This window comes from Amblyomma americanum, chromosome 4 (assembly GCF_052857255.1).
Source record: "Amblyomma americanum isolate KBUSLIRL-KWMA chromosome 4, ASM5285725v1, whole genome shotgun sequence".
Lineage (NCBI taxonomy): Eukaryota > Metazoa > Arthropoda > Arachnida > Ixodida > Ixodidae > Amblyomma > Amblyomma americanum.
In genome coordinates, this window is record NC_135500.1 from 4133792 (window position 1) to 4152189 (window position 18398).

Genomic DNA, 18398 nt, shown 5'->3' on the forward strand with positions numbered 1-18398 from the left:
TGATATAGAACTTACCTCCCCAGAGCCAGTACGATCCAAGGCGTACCGGGTGTCACCCCGCCAGCGCGATATTATGGAGGCGGAGGTAAAGAAAATGCTACAGCTCGGTGTTATTGAGGCGGGTGAGAGTGATTATACCTCCCCTTTGATTTTAGTTGAGGTACCGGGCAAGGAACCTCGTCCTTGCGTCGACTACCGCAGGCTTAATTCCATCACTAAGGATCAAATTTATCCGATCCCTAACATCGAGGAGCGCCTTGAGAAAGTTAGTAGCGCTCAGTTTATTTCCACCCTAGATCTTGTCAGGGGTTATTGGCAGGTTCCACTTACAGAAGAGGCTAGTAGGTATGCGGCGTTCATTTCACCAATGGGAACATTCCGTCCTAAAGTTTTGAGTTTTGGTTTGAAGAACGCGCCATACTGCTTTTCAAGCCTCATGGACAAAGTGTTGCGAGGACAGGAAGAATTCGCTTTACCGTATTTAGACGACGTAGCGATATTCTCCGCATCCTGGTCTGAGCATATGGCACACTTGCGGGCAGTGCTAACCCGCCTGCGCGAAGCGGGCTTGACAGTCAAGGCTCCCAAGTGCCATTTAGCACAGGCCGAGGTTGTCTACCTCGGTCACGTGATTGGACAAGGTCGTCGCCGCCCCTCTGAAATAAAGGTGGCCGCTGTGCGAGACTTCCCGCAACCGCGCACGAAGACCGATATTCGGTCGTTCTTAGGTGTCGCCGGCTACTATCAGAGGTACATCCCCAGGTACTCCGATATCGCGGCTCCCCTGACGGATGCTCTAAGAAAAACAGAGCCCCAAACAGTCGTCTGGAGCGAGACAAAGGAAAGAGCTTTTAGCGCCCTAAAGAGCGCCCTAACAAGCCAGCCTGTGCTACGATCGCCAGACTACACAAAAAGGTTCGTTGTTCAGTGCGATGCTAGTGAGCGAGGCATGGGCGTTGTACTGTGCCAAAGGGACAATGGAGAAGTGGAACACCCCGTCCTGTATGCTAGTCGTAAGCTGACCTGTCGTGAGCAGGCGTACAGCGCCACCGAGAAAGAGTGTGCGTGTCTCGTGTGGGCCGTTCAGAAATTGTCATGCTACCTAGCCGGCTCGAGGTTTATCATTGAGACGGATCACTGCCCTCTCCAATGGCTGCAGACCATATCTCCCAAAAATGGCCGCCTCCTGCGCTGGAGCCTCGCTTTGCAACAATATTCCTTTGAGGTGCGTTACAAAAAGGGGAGTCTCAACGGTAACGCCGATGGCTTAAGTCGAAGCCCCTAACGTAGGAATCCGCCTCAAAGTTGTTGGTTACTGATGTTTTCTTCCTGAGGCAGGATTTTTAACATATTGCTTTTGTTTAGTGTTTCAAAGTGATTATGTGCTTTCTAGTGCAATTTTCCAATTTGTGGACGCGTTCTGAGTGCTGCTTGACTACTGTAAGGAACTAGGCAGTAGTATAAAAGGGGAAAGAGCCTGGCAGAGCTTAGTGAGGGTTGTCTCGTGCTTGCTGACTGAGCGGTTGCGTTTCGGCGTAGTTCTAACGCTTGCTGGGAACGAGCACAAAAATGGCAACTCTCCCGAAGTGACTTTGCAGTGTCCTATGTGATCCTGAACCCGAGAACGAGGCCTTCTCTGTGCGCTGCGCTCAAGCAACGTCGAGGGACGATCGGTTTCGATTACGAGCATCATCGAGCGACATCCCTCTGGACAGCGGATGCAGTCCCCTGACCATCGGGATCTCCTTCTCCCGGCGGGGCGGTCTGTTACGTCTCGCCTTCGACGCGCGGTATAGCCGGCGCGGATGCAACGGACGCCGCGGCTTCGTTCATCGCGGCCGCAACGCCTCCCGCCAAGCGCGTCCAGGCAGGTTTCAGTGCCACGTGTCGTCGTGCGTGCGTGTGTGTGTGTGTGCATGTTTTGCCCACGCTTGTCAAAGCGCGGCAGCCGGGGAGAGGAGCTCTCCAACTGGGAGGCGAGGAGGTCTGACCGGCGCCGGCCTGGCGGACGCGCCCGTCACGCCTGAACATGTTCATGCGTCGCCGTCTTGTGCGACTCATCCCAAGCCGCTCCTTCTTGCCCTCGACTCCGAGGGTATATAAAGAGAGCTGCCCCGGACGCCAACGAGAGACTTCGATTTCGCCCTTCGAGTAACGTGGTCGCCCTGACCGGCTGCTCTTTTGAGATGCCAGAATAAACAAGTTGTTCTGTTGCCAGTCGAGTCATCCTTTGCCGGGACCTTCGGATGTTTCCTGCTTTGCCCCAGGCCGCCAGGCCAACGCTACCCTTGGGGCTTGCAACCCAGATGCAACACGCCCTATTTCACGGTGGTTGGCTTGCACTGCTGACGTTCAGCCGTTTTTGAAAGTTCTGCAGTGTCCGTGTAGCTATTGACCTGTCAAGGCTGGGAGGACGTTTTATTTGTACCGATTTCATTATTGCTCAGATCACATCAGCAGGTTCCTTGCTTTGTACCGGGGCTGAGTTCTCCTGCTTGACATGCTTTGAACTCAAATAGTTTTTTCTTCTTGCCGTGTGCTCTGTTTAAAAGAGAACTTTATTTAGTGTTTCAAGTAGACATATGCGAAATTATAAAAATGTTTATAGTGTAAGCGGGCGGTTTAATTAAACTTCTGCACTGAGCAATGTGCGCCAGGAAATAAGTCGCCGAACATTTTATTACCAGTGACTTTGACACCAGAAAGAGAAGTGCTTTATCTATCAGAAAGTGTGAGCGGAGAGTGTCGGCGTAGCTGATAGTTCACGGTTTAACAAAAAACTGCATGCTGCTCTACATGTGGTATGATGGCAATTCCAAGGTGCAACAGCCATGTGATTCCGTCTGTATTTGGTTTATCTTCTGAAATATAAATAATTCTAACAGTAATTGCTCTCTGTATTAGTATCTGGTTACCCCAGCTGATATGTTGTACACATTGCTACCCAAATTACACGACAGAAATATGCAGGTTCCAGTAGGTTTCGTGCATTTTCAACCTCTTCATTGCCCAAACACCAAGTTGCTATGTTAACAGGGCGTAGGTGCTTTGAAAAAAATTTCGTACCCAGAAAAACAGTCCATAATTCGAGTCATCATATTACAGGGTGGATATTACGTGGCTGTATACAGGATATGTGGTAAATTGCGGTTCTGATAACGTCACAAGTACAAAAGGATTGTTGTTTAACCACCTGACGTACGTAGTAAATTTGTGCATTATGCCAGTCAGCACACATCGACTGCAGTGCCAGTTCTATGACTAGTACGTATGTGTTTTAATCATTCAAAACATGTGGCCCATTAAATTGTTTATTTTAAATTGGCATTGTTTTTGAAAAACATTTCTCACGTTTTAACTTGCATTGTACTATTGTGAACTGAATCCAAGGGATCCTAGACGGCTGTCAGCAGTTGGCCCATGCTAATTCTTACTTATCCTGCCTCTCATGTTTAGAATTTCAGACAAACCCAAGATGTATTGTCCTTGGGCCGTCCCTTTTTCTTACATGCACTGATCACCTTCCTTTCATGGTTTCATTTACCAAGTTTTCATTGATTGTTATGTGGTCTGCAATCCTGCAGAACAACCGTGTGCATGCACAAGAATGACCTATTTGCCAACATTAGTAGGACTGCACAAATAGTTTTGCTGTCAGCATAGCTATATTTAGCCTATCTATAAAGCATTTCCGAAAAAAGGATACTTGCATAAGCAACGTTGAAATTCGGGCTTGTTGGTTCATACTTCGGAGCAATAGCGCAAACAGGACAAGGTACCAAGAACGAGTAGACACACGCAGCGCTAACTTCTGACAAGTTTATTGGAAAAAAGCACGACATTTTACTCATGCAATTACTGCCATGTCATCACAATGCATGCGCAAAACTCAGTGCGAACGTAGGAATGCAATTTGTTTTTTTGACAGTCTGACAGAAGGAGTGCTTACACAAGCACTTCCTAATCTGGCTATCTTTTCTGCTTCAATAATCTCTCGAGGGCGCGTGTCCTTACATTTCCGAATTAAAAAACACTTGTCGAGTAGCGTCCTGCACTTTACACATGCGTTGCACATGAGAACTTACACATGAAAACTTGTGAAACATAGCAACGCATGTGCAAAGTGCAGGCCGTTACTCGACAAGTGTTTTTTAGTTCGGAAAAGTAAGGACAAGCGCACTTGAGAGATTATTGAAGCAGAAAAAAAAAAAGCCAGAGTAAGAAGTGGTTGTGTAAGCACTCCTTCTGTCAGACTCTAAAAAAAAAAAGAAATTGCATACCTACATTCGCCTTAAGTTTTACGCATGCATTGTGATGACACGGCAATATTTGCATGTATAAATTGTTGTACTTTTTTCCAAAAAAGTTGTTGGAAGTTAGCGCTGTCTGTGACTACTCGTTCTGGGTCCCTCGTCCTGTTTGCGCTATTGATCCGAAGATACTTGCATACTTGCTTGAGTACTCAGCCATTGATTTTACCATGTAATATGGTTTGAGCATAGTAATCTGTGTACGACCACTTATAATCTAATTAGTAGAGAAGGGTAGGAAATTATGCTGCTCATGACAACACATACATGAATAAAGCAACTATCAGTGGAGCAGAGAAGAGCATAGGGGAGCATTTCTTTTCAGGAAAAAAATATTGACCATTCCTATGCTTTCCTCGGCTACAATAACTGTTGGTTTTGAAAAGAAAACATGCACAGTCTAGGATAGTTACGCTGTAAATCTTTTGAGCATCACCTACTAAGTTACTCGATTGCAAAACTCAGGCACAAACTCAGCCGGGGTGTGTTAGTACCTTATGTGACTAAAGTCTAAGTGTGCTGATGTCCTGGGATCAGCTCAAAACAACGCTGCTTGTTTATTCTGTGACTATTCTTGAAGCGCTCGTGTCACAGCACTAATGTTAAACTTCGAAATTTATTCGATTCATGCAGAAGCTGCAGGCTTTTCTACTCTCTGCAGCCGCCCCGCAAACCAAATCATTTGTTAGAACACAAGGTTCCTCACACAATAGCCGCACTAACATTGTTATGTCTCTTCTCATGCTACTGCATTTTAACATCACTTTTTGTTTACAGCACATAATGATGCAGCAGTATTGGACCTTGTCTTTCGCCCAGCTTTTCTTGCGGACCCCTTGTTCTTAAAAATGAGCACTGTAGAAACCTATGCGGTAAATGATGAGCCGCCTAGCCGCTACTTTGTGCACCGTTTCAGAGCTTGCCCTTGAAACGAGAGCACGAGAGCAGCGTTGCAGCGACAGTGGCTAACAGACCGCCTTTGTCTGCCATTCATAATGCAGACAGGTTTCCCAGCATGAATAAAACGCACACAGAAGACAAGGAATAAACAAGACAGGACTGTGCTGCAGGACAGTGCGCTTGTTTGTTTCTTGTCTTCTGTGTGCGTTTTATTCATGCTGCGAAACTTGTCTGCATTATGAATAGCAACCAACTAGCCCAATCTACCGTGCTACTTTGCCGTCCAGGTGCTGCTTTCACTTGTGGCGCACAGCATCTACAATATCTGCCATCCTGCCCGTGACAGTGCTTCTCTGCACCAAGTGACGCAGTTTGCTTCTTGTCATGTGCCTCCGTTCGTTCATCAGGCGACGCCCTCAAAATTTGTGAACAGTCCTTATAACTCCAGGGCAGCGGTACGGTCATCGACAGCAAGTTCAACGCCAGCATTAAAGCGCCGGTGTCCGTGGGACCGCTTCAGTGGACACGAGAGCAGCGTTGCAGCGACAATTGCTAACAGACCACCTTTGTTTGCCGTCCAGGTGCTGCTTTCACTTGTGGCGCACAGCATCTACAATATCTGTCATCCTACCCGTGACAATGCTTCTCTGCACCAAGTGACGTAGTTTGCTTCCTGTCAATTACCTCCGTTCGTTAATCAGGCGGCGCCCTCAAGATTTGTGAACAGTCCTTATCACTCTAGGGCTGCGGCATGGTCATCGAGAGGAAGTTCAACGCCAGTAATTAAGCGTTGGGGTCCGTGGGACCGCTTCAGTGGGCACGAGAGCAGCGTTGCAGCGACAATGGCTAACAGCCGACCTTTGTTTGTATCCAGGTGCGTAACTGCATTCCTTTGTATGCTAAGAAAGGTGACATTCGATGCTTACTGCTGCTCCCATGCCCACAGGTGTTTTTGAGTGTGTTGACTGAATGCTTCAGCAGCTTTCTTCGTTTGTTATTGTCGGGAGATGTGTAAGTCCAGGTACCTTTCGCACGCATTCCAAAATTATCGGTGGTGATTCGAGCACAGGCACCTCGAGCGCGGATAGTAACCCTGGCTCTAATGTCATATTAACAAAATTGAAGCAAAACATGGAAATACTTCGTATAATAATAATAATAATAATAATCGGTTTTTGAGAAAAGAAGATGGCGCTGTATTTGTCTGGTATATCGTTGGACACCTGAACCGTGCCGTTTCGGAAGAAATAAAGGGGGAGTGAAATAAGAAAGGAAGAAAGAGGTGCCGCAGTGGAGGGCTCCGGAATAATTTTGACCCTGGGGATCTTTAACGTGCATTGACATCGCACAGCACTCGGGCGCTTCAGCGTTTTGCCTCCTTAAAAACGTAGCCGCTGCAGTCGGTTTCGAACCTGGGAACTCCGGATCAGTAGCTCAGCGCCCTAACCACTGAGCCACCGCGGCGGGTGGAAATACTTTGTATCTCCTAGGAATTGCAGGCACAGTCAGTAGCGCTTTCAGCCAGTAACGAAGATATAAAGAAAACCAAGGAAGAACAACGGAGCTGACAGCAGAGTATTAATTCAGCCCTCGCCAATATGAATTCAAGGCTTACGACAGCTGAACACTCACTTGAAAAGATTAAAGAAGTAAAGCAGGATTTCGAATGCACTGCTCTTGATATTCGGAAACAAAATCAACTGCTACAGACAAGAATTCATGAATTAGAAGACCAGAGTCGTAGAAATAATTTAGTTTTTCATGGTATCGCTGATGAGAATGACCATGAAACATTGGATGGAACGAAAAAATATTTCTAAACGTCATGTCCAAATACGTTGACCCCGAACTCTCGCCGAATGCCATAGATAGGGCTCGTCGATTAGGGCGGTATTCTGATTCTGGATGCCGTCCGGTGATTGTGAATTTCAAAACCTTCAAAACCACAGAAAAAATTCTGAAGTGTAAAAAAGGCACAAATGAAGAAGTCATTCAAGTGACAGATGATAATTCCTTTGCCACACGCCAAGCACGCAAAAAACTTATTGGCATCGCCAAATCACTGCCCGGCTCCCCATATTTTAAGCTAAAATACAGTACGTAGGTCGTGAACGACAGATACTACATGTATGACCCTGTAAACAATAAAACATTTGAGATTACCGCAGAACGCATCAAGCCGATAACCCAGGATGCGCCTTCGGCTCTCCCCGCTGCATTTCGTTCCTGTAAATATGCCTAACGGTTACCGAGTGGCAGTGACCGTTGTCTAAGCGCAGCTCAAACATCACTTTTATTTACTAATATCCGAAGTAACACTAAAAGACGTACGGAACTCTCCTTTGCCATAAATGCGTGCTCCGCTGAGATCGTCGTCCTAAGTGAAACTTGGCTGCATGAATACATACGTGATTCCGAGATATTCGATTCATGAAATCATTTCCACTTCTATCATTGTGACAGGAAATGTTGGCAAGGTGGTGGCGTACTAACAGCAGTCAGTAAAAAAAATTGTCATATTCTCTTCACATAACATGAATCATCGAAATTATATGGGCACCTCTTCAGCTAGGCCACCGCAGAGTAATCCTAGGCGCATGCTATCGACAGCCTAACGCACCTCCTACATTTGTTGCAGAGCTTCATGATACCATTAGTGTCATAGTAACGCGTTAACGTTCGTCATCTATCTTTCTATTGGGCGATTTCAACTTTCCAGGCATCGACTGGCCCTCGGTGCAACCATCTTCCTCTTCGGCTCTATGCAGGGCATTCACTAATTTATGCTCACTGTTTAATCTTACCCGAATTGTTACTCAGCCTACAAGAATTACTGAAGTTACAAGTACATTAGACCACGTACTAACAACATGCCCAGAACTGTGTTCAGAAATAACCTACATGCCCCAGTTAAGCGACCATTCTTTGCTAAATTTTTCTGTGAACATTTCCATACAACAATCTGCAAGTCACACTAATATAATACGCGTGTATCATCGCGCTGATTTCAAAAAAGTTAATAATGAACTAGGTCCTTTCCCGTCCACCTTTTGCGACGAATTCGATTCGCGATCGGTGAACGCAAACTGGCTCTTATTCAAGAACAAACTCTATGATCTCACCAGCTGTTTCATACCCACTCGCGTGATATCTTATCACCTGCCTGCGCCATAATATAACGCGCATCTGAAGCCCTTGTCTATGCGTAAGAAACGCTTCTTCCGTTCAGCTAAAGAACCACGCACTGAACATCATTGGTCCCGTTATCGCTCTGCAGCTTACCTTTACAATTCTGCGGTCAAGAACGCTAAAGCAAATTACCGGAATAAGCTCTCTACCGGGTATGTCGCTCAATAAACCAAGAAAATTTTGGAGCGTCATTAACCCCTCTGAAACTTCTAGCATAATACCAACGAATTCAAGTGACGAACCTATATCTGGTACTGCTTGTGCAAATGTACTGATTGATGTATGTTCGAGCTTTTTTTCAAGTGGTGTAATTACGGATTTCCCTCAACTGGCTCATAACAACTTCATCCCAATGTACCCTGTAGGCATCCATCCTGACGGTATAGTTAAATAAATTGACAATCTTAAGATATCCTATAAATACTGATGTCTCCACCAAGCACTAATGTATAGTTATGGGTCGAGACAAATCAAAAAGGTTCATCTAGCAGCAATAAAACACTTTCAACGCTACCATCAGGGGGCGTGTAAAGGACAACAAGAATGATTCTTCCTTATTTCACACAAACCATTTCTAAATCAGGCTCGGAATGAGAAAATTATTCAACGTATTCATAACTTATCCCTTCTTTCAAATATAAGCAAACACCACCAACAATTTTTGTTTTCCTATTTAAGAAAAATATCCTTCGAGATGAAACGCATCCCCATAATTTGCAAACCATGTCTCGGTCACGTAATGGATGTGAATCCACTATTCATGTTTTCTATAAAACACAAAATTCATCGTATTTGTACTGCGCTGAATGCATATTCAAATGCACAAATGTAAGAGGCGACACAGGCAATTTATTAACCAGTAGAAACCTTGCCTTTCTTCACCAGGCCTACTTATAACCATTTTGTTTTGCCCACTGTTTGGTAGCAAAGAGTAGCTTTCTGGTTGAATTCCACAAGTTCTCGGTCATGAACACAGAACACTCCTTTTCCGCGAGAATTTTTATTTGGAAATCCAGTTTTCACGCTTTGACTGATTCAGAAAAGGGAGGTTAACACTCGCCCCCTTCCCTTCCTTCGTAGGAAACCTGTGCAGTGCCCCTATGCGAGTAGCAGTCAGTTCAGGCACTTAATCACCTTAGCAACATTATTTACCTGACTTATTAAGTCCTCATTCTCGCCATCAATTTTAAGGTGCCCATGAATATCTAGGTTCATGCACCTTCCTCGCCTTTCCAGCTCGTCAACAGTTGCACAAAGATCAGCAATATCTCCACTAATGCGGTTCCTCGCTGTTTGTTCACCTCGTTATTAAGTTGCTTACGGTCTTGGTCCTGCCTCTCATGGTTGCGAGAATTCCATCGTATTTGGAAGATATCAGGGCAATAGAAGATTCAGTATTGTTAACCTTCCGCGACAGGAGTCCCAGGTACTCAAGCGTAGTGATAATGATAGCAAGGGCAGCTTGAACTTCAAGACTCCAGCTTCATTTCTTTGCAATGCCACCGCGCAGTCTTGCTGTACTACAAGTGTGACACTTCCACCAATCATTTGGGGAAACATTTTTCGACTTAAACGTCGCCTGGGTCACGCCAGATTTTTTCCAGTGCGATGACTTGATTACACTCTGTCCAATTTAGAAACCCGGTCTCTGAAAGGACATTGCAGGCCAGGCATTCTTAATCATTTTCAGTGGACCATATTGGAGCGGTCCCTTTCAAAACAGTGTTCAACAAGTCAACAGAAGAAAGTAAAAATACACTGGCAGCGAATTCGCAGCAGAGGGGAGAAAAAGACAAGCGAGCATTGCTCATCATCAATATCATCGGCCTCACTACACCCACAGAAGGGCAAATGCCTCTCCCATGTCTCTCCAATTAAGCCTGTCCTTTGCCAGATGCGCCCACCCTATGCATGCAAACTTCCTAATCACATCCGCCCATCTAACCTTCTGCCGCCCCCTACTATATATACGCTTGCCTTCTCTTGGAATCCACTCCGTTACCCTTAGTGACCAGCGGCTATCTTGCATTCAAATTACATGCCCTGCCCAAGCCCATTTCTTCCTGCTGATTTCGACTAGGATGACATTAACACACGTTTGCTCCCTCACCCCGTCGGCCCACTTCCGGCCTCTTAACGTTACACCTATCATTTTCCTTTCCATGGCTCGCGGTGTTGTCCTCAACTTAAGCTGAATCCTTTTCAATAGACTCCATGTTTCTGGCCCCTAGGTGAGTACAGGTAAGATACTGCTGTTGCACACTTTGCTTTTAAGGGATTTTGGTAACCTGCCATTCATGATTTGAGAGAACCTGCCATTTGCGCTCCACCCCATTCTTGTTATTTGTTATATCGCACTCGTGATTTAGACCTGCGGCCACTGCCGGCCTTAAGTAGACGTATTCCCTTACCACTTCCAGCACCCCGCTGCCAGATGTAAACTGTTGTTCCTTTCCAAGGCTGTTGAACATTACTTTCGTTTCCTGCATGTTAATTTTTTAACCCACCGTTCTGCTCTGTCTGTCTAACTCATTGATCTTGATTTGCAGTTCATCTCGTGAGTGACTCGGCAAGGCAATGTCATCAGCGAATCGCAGATTATTTAGGCATTCTCCATTAACTCATATCCCCAACTGTCCCCAATTTAGGCCCCGGAATACCTCCTGTAAACAGGCGGTGAATATCATTAGCGAGACCGCGTCGCCTTGCCTGACGCACTTCCTTATTGAGAATTTATTCTTTCTTTATGGAGGATTATGGTAGCTTAGCAGTTCCTATATAGATCTTCCAGTATTTTGACATTAGGCTCTTCGACAGCTCATTCCGCAATGCCTGTCTGACTGCTCAGGTTTCCACTGAGTCTAATGCTTTCTCGTAAACAATTAAGGCTATATACAGAGGTTGGTTATATTCTGCGCATTTCTCTGTAACCTGATTGATAGTGTGAATATGATCTACTGTGAAATTGACTCTACTAGAGATTACCTAGGTAAATACCTTGTCTGAAGCGGACAGTTAGATGATCGGTCTGTGATTTTTCAAGTCCTTGGCGTCGCCTTTATTTTGAATTAGGATCATATTTGCGTGCTTCCAAGCTTCCGGTACGGTCGAGGGCATGAGGCATTGCATATAGAAGTTGGCTAGTTTTTGTAACACAATCTCCCCACCGTCCTTCAACAGATCTGCTGTTACCTGATCATCACTACCTGCTTTTCCCCTTTGCATTGCTTCTAAGGCTTTCTTTACTTCCTCTTTCGTTACTGGCGGGATGACGCATTGCTGTGCGGTACTGTCTCTATCATTAACGTTCTGATTACATTGGCTTCTGTATGAATTTGTGTACAACTCTTCGGCTACATTAACTATCTTATCCATGTTTCTAATGGCAGTGCCCTCCTTCTCTCTTAACGCATACATCTGGTTTTTACCTATGCCTAGTTTACTCTTCACCGCTTTTAGGCTACCTCCAATCTTTAGAGCATGCTCGATTCTCTCCATATTAAACTTCCTTATATCGGCTACCTTGCGCTTATTCATTAACTTTGATAGCTCTGCTAGTTATATTCTGTCCGTAGGGTAGACGCCCTCATGCGCTGACATTTCTTAATCAGATCTTTCGTCCCCTTGTGATACCTTGCTGGTGTCCTGTCGAACCGTCCTACTGTCTACTTCTACTGCGCACTCCATAATGATGGCTGTCAGATTATCATTCATATTATGAACATTAAGGTCATAGTATGAACATTAAGGATGCCCGACTCTTACACATGTGGGAGGCCAAACAGGGCATGGAACGTCGACTTAAAAGGCAAGGTAGAAACAACAAAAACCTCAGAAGAAGGTTGGCGCGTCATAACAAAGAAATAGAAGATTACGCCTTTAAGCTGTGTGAACAAAATTGGACTAACAAATGTAGTGACATGGAAAGGAATATGAATCTCCCTCAGACGTGGAATATCCTAAGACATTTATTAGACCCTGACACGTCCAAAACACAAGCACGAGTCAAAATGGCTAAAGTTCGACACGCATGCGAAGAACAGGACGACAACATATTCATGAAAAAACTCGTCGAGACATACATAGGCGACACGGAAATTAGAGAGCTACCCGACTACCACGGGATTCCAAATGAGAAGTTAGACGCGCCCATCACGACAGCTGAAGTAAGGGCGGAGATAGCGAAACTCAAAACCAAGTCGGCTCCAGGGCCAGATGGAGTCACGAATAAGATGCTCAGGAACTTAGATGACAACTCGATAGAGGCCCTTACCAGCTACATGCAGGATTGCTGGGAAAAAGGGGAGATCCCACCGCTGTGGAAAGAGGCTACCGTGATCCTGATTCCAAAACCCGGGAAGCAACCGCAGTTGGAAAACCTCCGGCCTATATCACTCACGTCATGTGTCGGAAAGTTAATGGAACACATCATTCAGACCAGAATTTCAAATTATATGGAGGAAACAGAGAAATGGCCACACGAGATGTATGGCTTCAGGCCCCATCTGAGCACACAGGACGTCATGCTGCGGCTGCAGCACGACATAATTCATTCCAGAACCAAAGACGCCAAAGTCATTATGGGACTAGACCTAAAAAAGGCCTTCGACAACGTCAAGCACGAAGTCATTCTGGAGGGGCTCCAGCAGGCAGGAATAGGGCTAAAAACCTATCGTTATATCCGAAATTTTTTAACGGACCGCACGGCGGTTATAACTTTCCAGGAAATACAATCCGGCGTGATCAGGCTGGGTAACAGGGGGACACCTCAGGGATCGGTACTGTCACCCACTCTTTTCAACATGGCCATGAGAGGGCTCCCGAAGGAATTGCGAAAAATTGGGAACTACAACTTAAACTACAGCCTGTACGCGGACGACATCAACCTCTAGATCAACAGAGGGAGCGACGCAGAGATCAATCAAACGCTGCAGGCGGCAGCAGACGTCATCTCAAAGTACGCGGAGGACAGAGGACTTAAATGTTCGCCTGAAAAATCAGAAATCTTCGTGTATAATGACAAGGCACTCAGGAACAAACCTCCCTCTGACCCACAGGTGTACGTGGAAGGAAGGGAAATACCAAAGGTAGAGACAATACGAATATTGGGCCTCCACTTACAAACACATGGGAGGAACACGATCACAATTCACAAATTAGAAAACCACGCGACCCAGACATTAAACCTCATCAGGAGGGTCTCACGTAAGGGAGGCGGCCTCAAGGAAAACAACCTCCTAAGATTGGTACAGGCCTTCATCATTAGTAGAGTGGGCTACGCCACGCCATATCTGAACCTAAAGGCAGATGAGAGGAGCCAGATAGACGCGCTCATCAGGAAATGCGTAAAAAAGGAACTAGGGCTCCCAATCTGTACATCGACGGAGAAGCTACTGGCCCTAAGACTGCATAATACGATTGCAGAAATCGCGGAAGCGGTTAAAACCTCGCAACTTGAAAGACTCAGCACGACGCGAGTGGGAAGAGCTACGCTAAGTAATCTTGGAATGGCCACAGACAGGGGGCAAAAGGAAAGGGTCGACATTGACAGGGATATCAGGGCGCACCTAAGAATCCCTCCCCTACCGAAGAATATGCACCCTGAGTTTAATAAGGAAAGGAGACAGAAAAGGGCGGAAGCGATTGAAAGAATATATCGGGGTAAACCCCGAAATGAAGTCGCCTACGTAGATGCGGCAGGGGACAGACACAGTCGATACATGACCATAGTGGCGGTAGATGGGGAGGGCACCCTCATCACGGCGACCACCATACTAGGGAAAGAAACCGAGATAGCGGAGGAAGCCGCGATAGCGATCGCTTGCGCTGGCACCAAAGCTAGATATATTATTAGCGACAGTAAGACTGCAATCCAAAATTTCAGCAGAGGGAGGATAAACCCCCTCACCACCAAAATTTTAACACAAGGAGTGATTGATAGGACGATCAACATCATCTGGACCCCGGCGCACGAATCTGTCAGCGGTAACGAGGCGGCCCACAGTGCAGCTTGAGATCTCTACCTCCGTGCTGTACAGGATGGGTCGGCTCAGGCCGAACATGATAGAGGAGGGCGATTAATCTCGTATCAAGAGATTACAGAACACTACAAGCAATGCCGGAGGTGTTTTCCCCCACCAAACACGGCGTTAAATAGGAGTCAGGCGACGGCGTGGAGACGCCTGCAGACTGGAGTATACCCAAACCCAGTACTAAACAAACATTTCCGATCGGACTGCGAGGATGATAAATGTAAAAAGTGTGGGGCGAGAGGAACCCTCTACCATATAATTTGGGAGTGCGCTTACTCCCCAGGCAGGGCGCAAAACATTAGCAGTAGGGAAGCCTGGGAAACCTTGTTGCGGAGCTCGGACCCTGAGCTCCAAATCACCGCCGTCCAACTGGCAGAAGAGGCCGCCGGCGAAACCAACCCGGCCAGTATCGAATGCGACCATCCCGTGCGGCTGGGCCGCTCCTAAGTCCTCTCCCCTGTAAAGGGGGGTGAGACAGAGCGGCCCAGGTGGTGTGGCCTTTCTCTGTTGGACAATAAAAGTTTTCAACAACAACAACAATCCTCAGTTAAAGCAGAGTATCTCTCCTGCAGCGATATCCTGAATACCTCTATTTTACCTCTTATCGTTAGCTCGTTAATGGACTTCCTCTTCGTTAGCTTCTTCCGTTTCCTCTTCAAGTCTAAGCTAATTAGAGACCTTACCATTATGTGTTCGATACAATGCACGTCCACATCCTGAACGATGTCAGGTTGAGCGCATAGTAGGAAGCCGATTTTATTTTAAGTCTCACCATTAAGGCTTTCCTGGTCCATTTCCTGTTCTCTCTTTTGCGAAGAAGGTGTTCATGATATGTAAATTATTTCTATCGGCGAACTCTACTATCTGCGAAGTCTACTTTCCAAGCACTGCTCGAAATGTGCCAAAAACAATATGAAGAACCTGTAAAAAGGTAAAAATGGACGAAGTATCAGGCCACGTCTCTATATTGCTGCCACAGCCTCCAGAAATGAAATTTTCCGTGGCAGAACACGTCCAACAGTTCCCTTTCAGGGGATTCTGTCGATAACGCCGAGGGGCGGTGAATATCGGTGGCGTAGTATGGAAAATTTTGATACGCCTATCGGTGCGTCAGGCTGAAGAAAGCAAAATGCGGCAGAAATCCAGGCTGGGGTTACGCAGGACCAAAAAAAAGTTATCAGCGGCAGGGATAGATTGCAAATGGTAGAAACAGTCGAAGAATCAGGTGACGTCCCTCTGCCATTGCCACTGCTGCCAGAAAATCTCTGGAATTAACCCTGTCCTTTGCCAGCTGCGGCCACTCTAACCCCGCAAACGTCTTTATCTCATCCGCCGACCTAAGTTTCTGCAACTCCCTGCTGCGCAACCCAGTATTGGTATCCACTTCGTTACTCTTAACGACCATCGGTTTTTGACTAAAAGTTGGTCAGGTAACAAATGCAGGTTAATGACATCCTAATCGAAATCGAGAAATAAAAATGGGTTTGGGGAGGGCATGTAATGCTCGGTATATGTAGTCTTTATTAACAAGGTCATGCTGTGAAATCAGCATAATGGGCATCGTGACTACGCCCACCGCAGAACAAAGGACTCTCTCATGTGTCCAATTAACCCTGTCCTTTCTCAGCGCTGGCCGCCTCGTCACCGCAAACTTCTTAATCTCATTCGCCCGCCTCTGCCACCCCTTGCTACGCAACCTTCGCTTGGTATCCACTCCGTTACCGTTAACGACCATCGGTCTTTGACTGCGAGTTGGTCAGGGAACAATGCAGGTTAATGACAAAGTAATCGAAATGAAGAAATAATAATGGGTTTGGGAAGGGCATGTAACGCTCGGAAGAAGGCGTCTATTTTAACTATTGGCTTTTGGCTCGTGGCGCCGTCGGAGGAGGACGCTTTTTTCGGAGATCCATCGACTACGTCCGAAGCTAAGTGCTTTTTTGGTTTTTGCATCTGTAAATGCTGTAGGGGCGGTAGTTTTAAACCCTGTTAAGGGTAGGAAGGCTAGTGGAAGTGTGTGTGCCGAAGGTTTTTGTGTAAGAATTTTGGCGGGCTTTAACGTTGCGTAGTGCCGAAGGTTTTTGGTGTAGGAATTTTGGCGGCTTATTACGTTGCGTAGTGCCGAAGGTTTCTGTGTAGCAATTTTTGGCGGGTTTTTACGTTGCGTAGTGCCCAAGGTTTTTGTGTAGGAATATTGGCGGGCTTTTACGTTGTGTTTTGCCGAAGGTATTTCTGTAGGAATTTTGGCGTGCTTTTACGTTGCGTAGTGCCGAAGGCTTTTGTATAGGAATTTTGGCGGGCTTTTACTTTGCGTAGTGCGGAAGGTTTTTGTGCAGGAATTTTGGCGGGGTTTTACGTTGCGTAGTGCCGAAGGTTTTTGCATAGGAATTTTGGCGGGCTTTTACGTTGCGTAGTGCCGACGGTTTTTGGTGTAGGAATTTTGGCGTTTTTTTACGTTGCGTAGTGCCGAAGGTTTTCCCATTGGAATTTTGGCGGGCTTTTACTGCGTAGTCGACCGGACGATGGGTCGGCAAGCTAGGAAAGTCAAGGTGGACGGGGACGGGGAGTTTGTGCAGTGCCAGAAGTGCGACCATTGGTGCTATTTAGACGAGACGAAGTTCAGGAGATTAGCCGAGGCAGATGGGCTAGCTTCGCGTGCAAGATATGTAAGCGTTTTGAGGACGCCGTTCAGACATTGAAAGGGGAATGGGCAGCTAGGGTTGAAAAACTCAAAGGGGACCTGAAGGTGGAGCAAGAGAAACGGATTAAGCTAGGAACTTAGGTCGGCGAGTCGCTTAAGAGGGAGGAGGCTAATGCCGACCTGTCGGAGCTAATTGTGGGCGAGCTGAAAGAGGAGCGGGAAAAGCGGGCCCAGCTAGAAGAGCAGGTAGAAGCGCTCCGGTCGCGGCTGGCAGGGCACTTTGGTTCGGAGCAGTGTGAGGTGGGGAACGAGGCTCGTAGATCCTACAGTGCTGTAGCGCATCAAGCTTTCAGTGGGGATGATAGCGAGGTAAAAACGGGCGTGGAGACACGCGACACTAGCGTATGGCGGCGGGAGAGACAGCTAGTGCGATCCGGATGGCAACAGTCGCATTTAGGAACCGAACTGTTCGAGCGCAGGAGGGTTCTCGTAGTCGGTGACTCGAACGTAGTGAGGGTTGGGGGAGGCGTTTTGACGGCAGTGGAGGCGGATAGGCGGGTGCTGGTGGAGGCCCGGTCAGGGAAGTGCATAGCAGATGCAATGGCCGAAGCCCAGGAGGTGGTACGGGACAACATGGATGGCGAACACCTTGTCGTTATCCATGCTGGTCTCAACAATGTGCGGAAGGGGAGGAGCCAGAATCTCGAGAAGTTAGAAGTAGGGATGCGTAGGCTTACAGAGGCCTCTGAGAGTGTGCATATGAGCATATGGACAATACCAGAGGTCCAGAGGCAGGCTAGCAAAACGGAAAGGAGGGTTGTTGAGACTAACCGTGTAATTAGATTAATGTGTCGACGATTAGGATACGGTGTAAAGGAAGTTAACAGCGAAGTGTACGAGGTCAGGCCTCACCCTATTGCACAGGATGGCATTCACTACGGTGGTGCCACTGGCAAGAGGGTGGGTAGTAGGATAGGTCGCCAGGCAGCAGTTTTTTAGGGGGGACCCAGAGCTCTGAGGGAACCAGTGTAGAGAAGGAAGAACCAAGATCAAAGGGATGATAGAACTATAGGAGAAGAAATAGATGCAAGCTCCAAGGCCAAGTTAATTCAGACATAGGTTCATTAGCATGCAAGGTGGCAGAAATAGACTGAAATGGAAAGAAATAGAAGAACAGTTAAGACAGGAGGAATTAATGGTATATTGTTTAGTGCAAACGCATCTTAGAGACATGGAGCAACCACCCTGTAACCTAGACTACTCATGGGAATATTGCAATAGAACAGAGAGTTGTAGAAATAGGGGTGGAATTAGGGCATTGATTCA

The 18398-nt window shown here is 46.7% G+C and overlaps 1 pseudogene; it reads left to right on the forward strand.

Annotated features, from left to right (window-relative positions):
* LOC144127722 (uncharacterized) overlaps positions 1 to 18104 on the forward strand; it is a 48300-nt pseudogene extending 30196 nt beyond the window's left edge.
* The last annotated feature ends 294 nt before the right edge of the window (positions 18105 to 18398 follow it).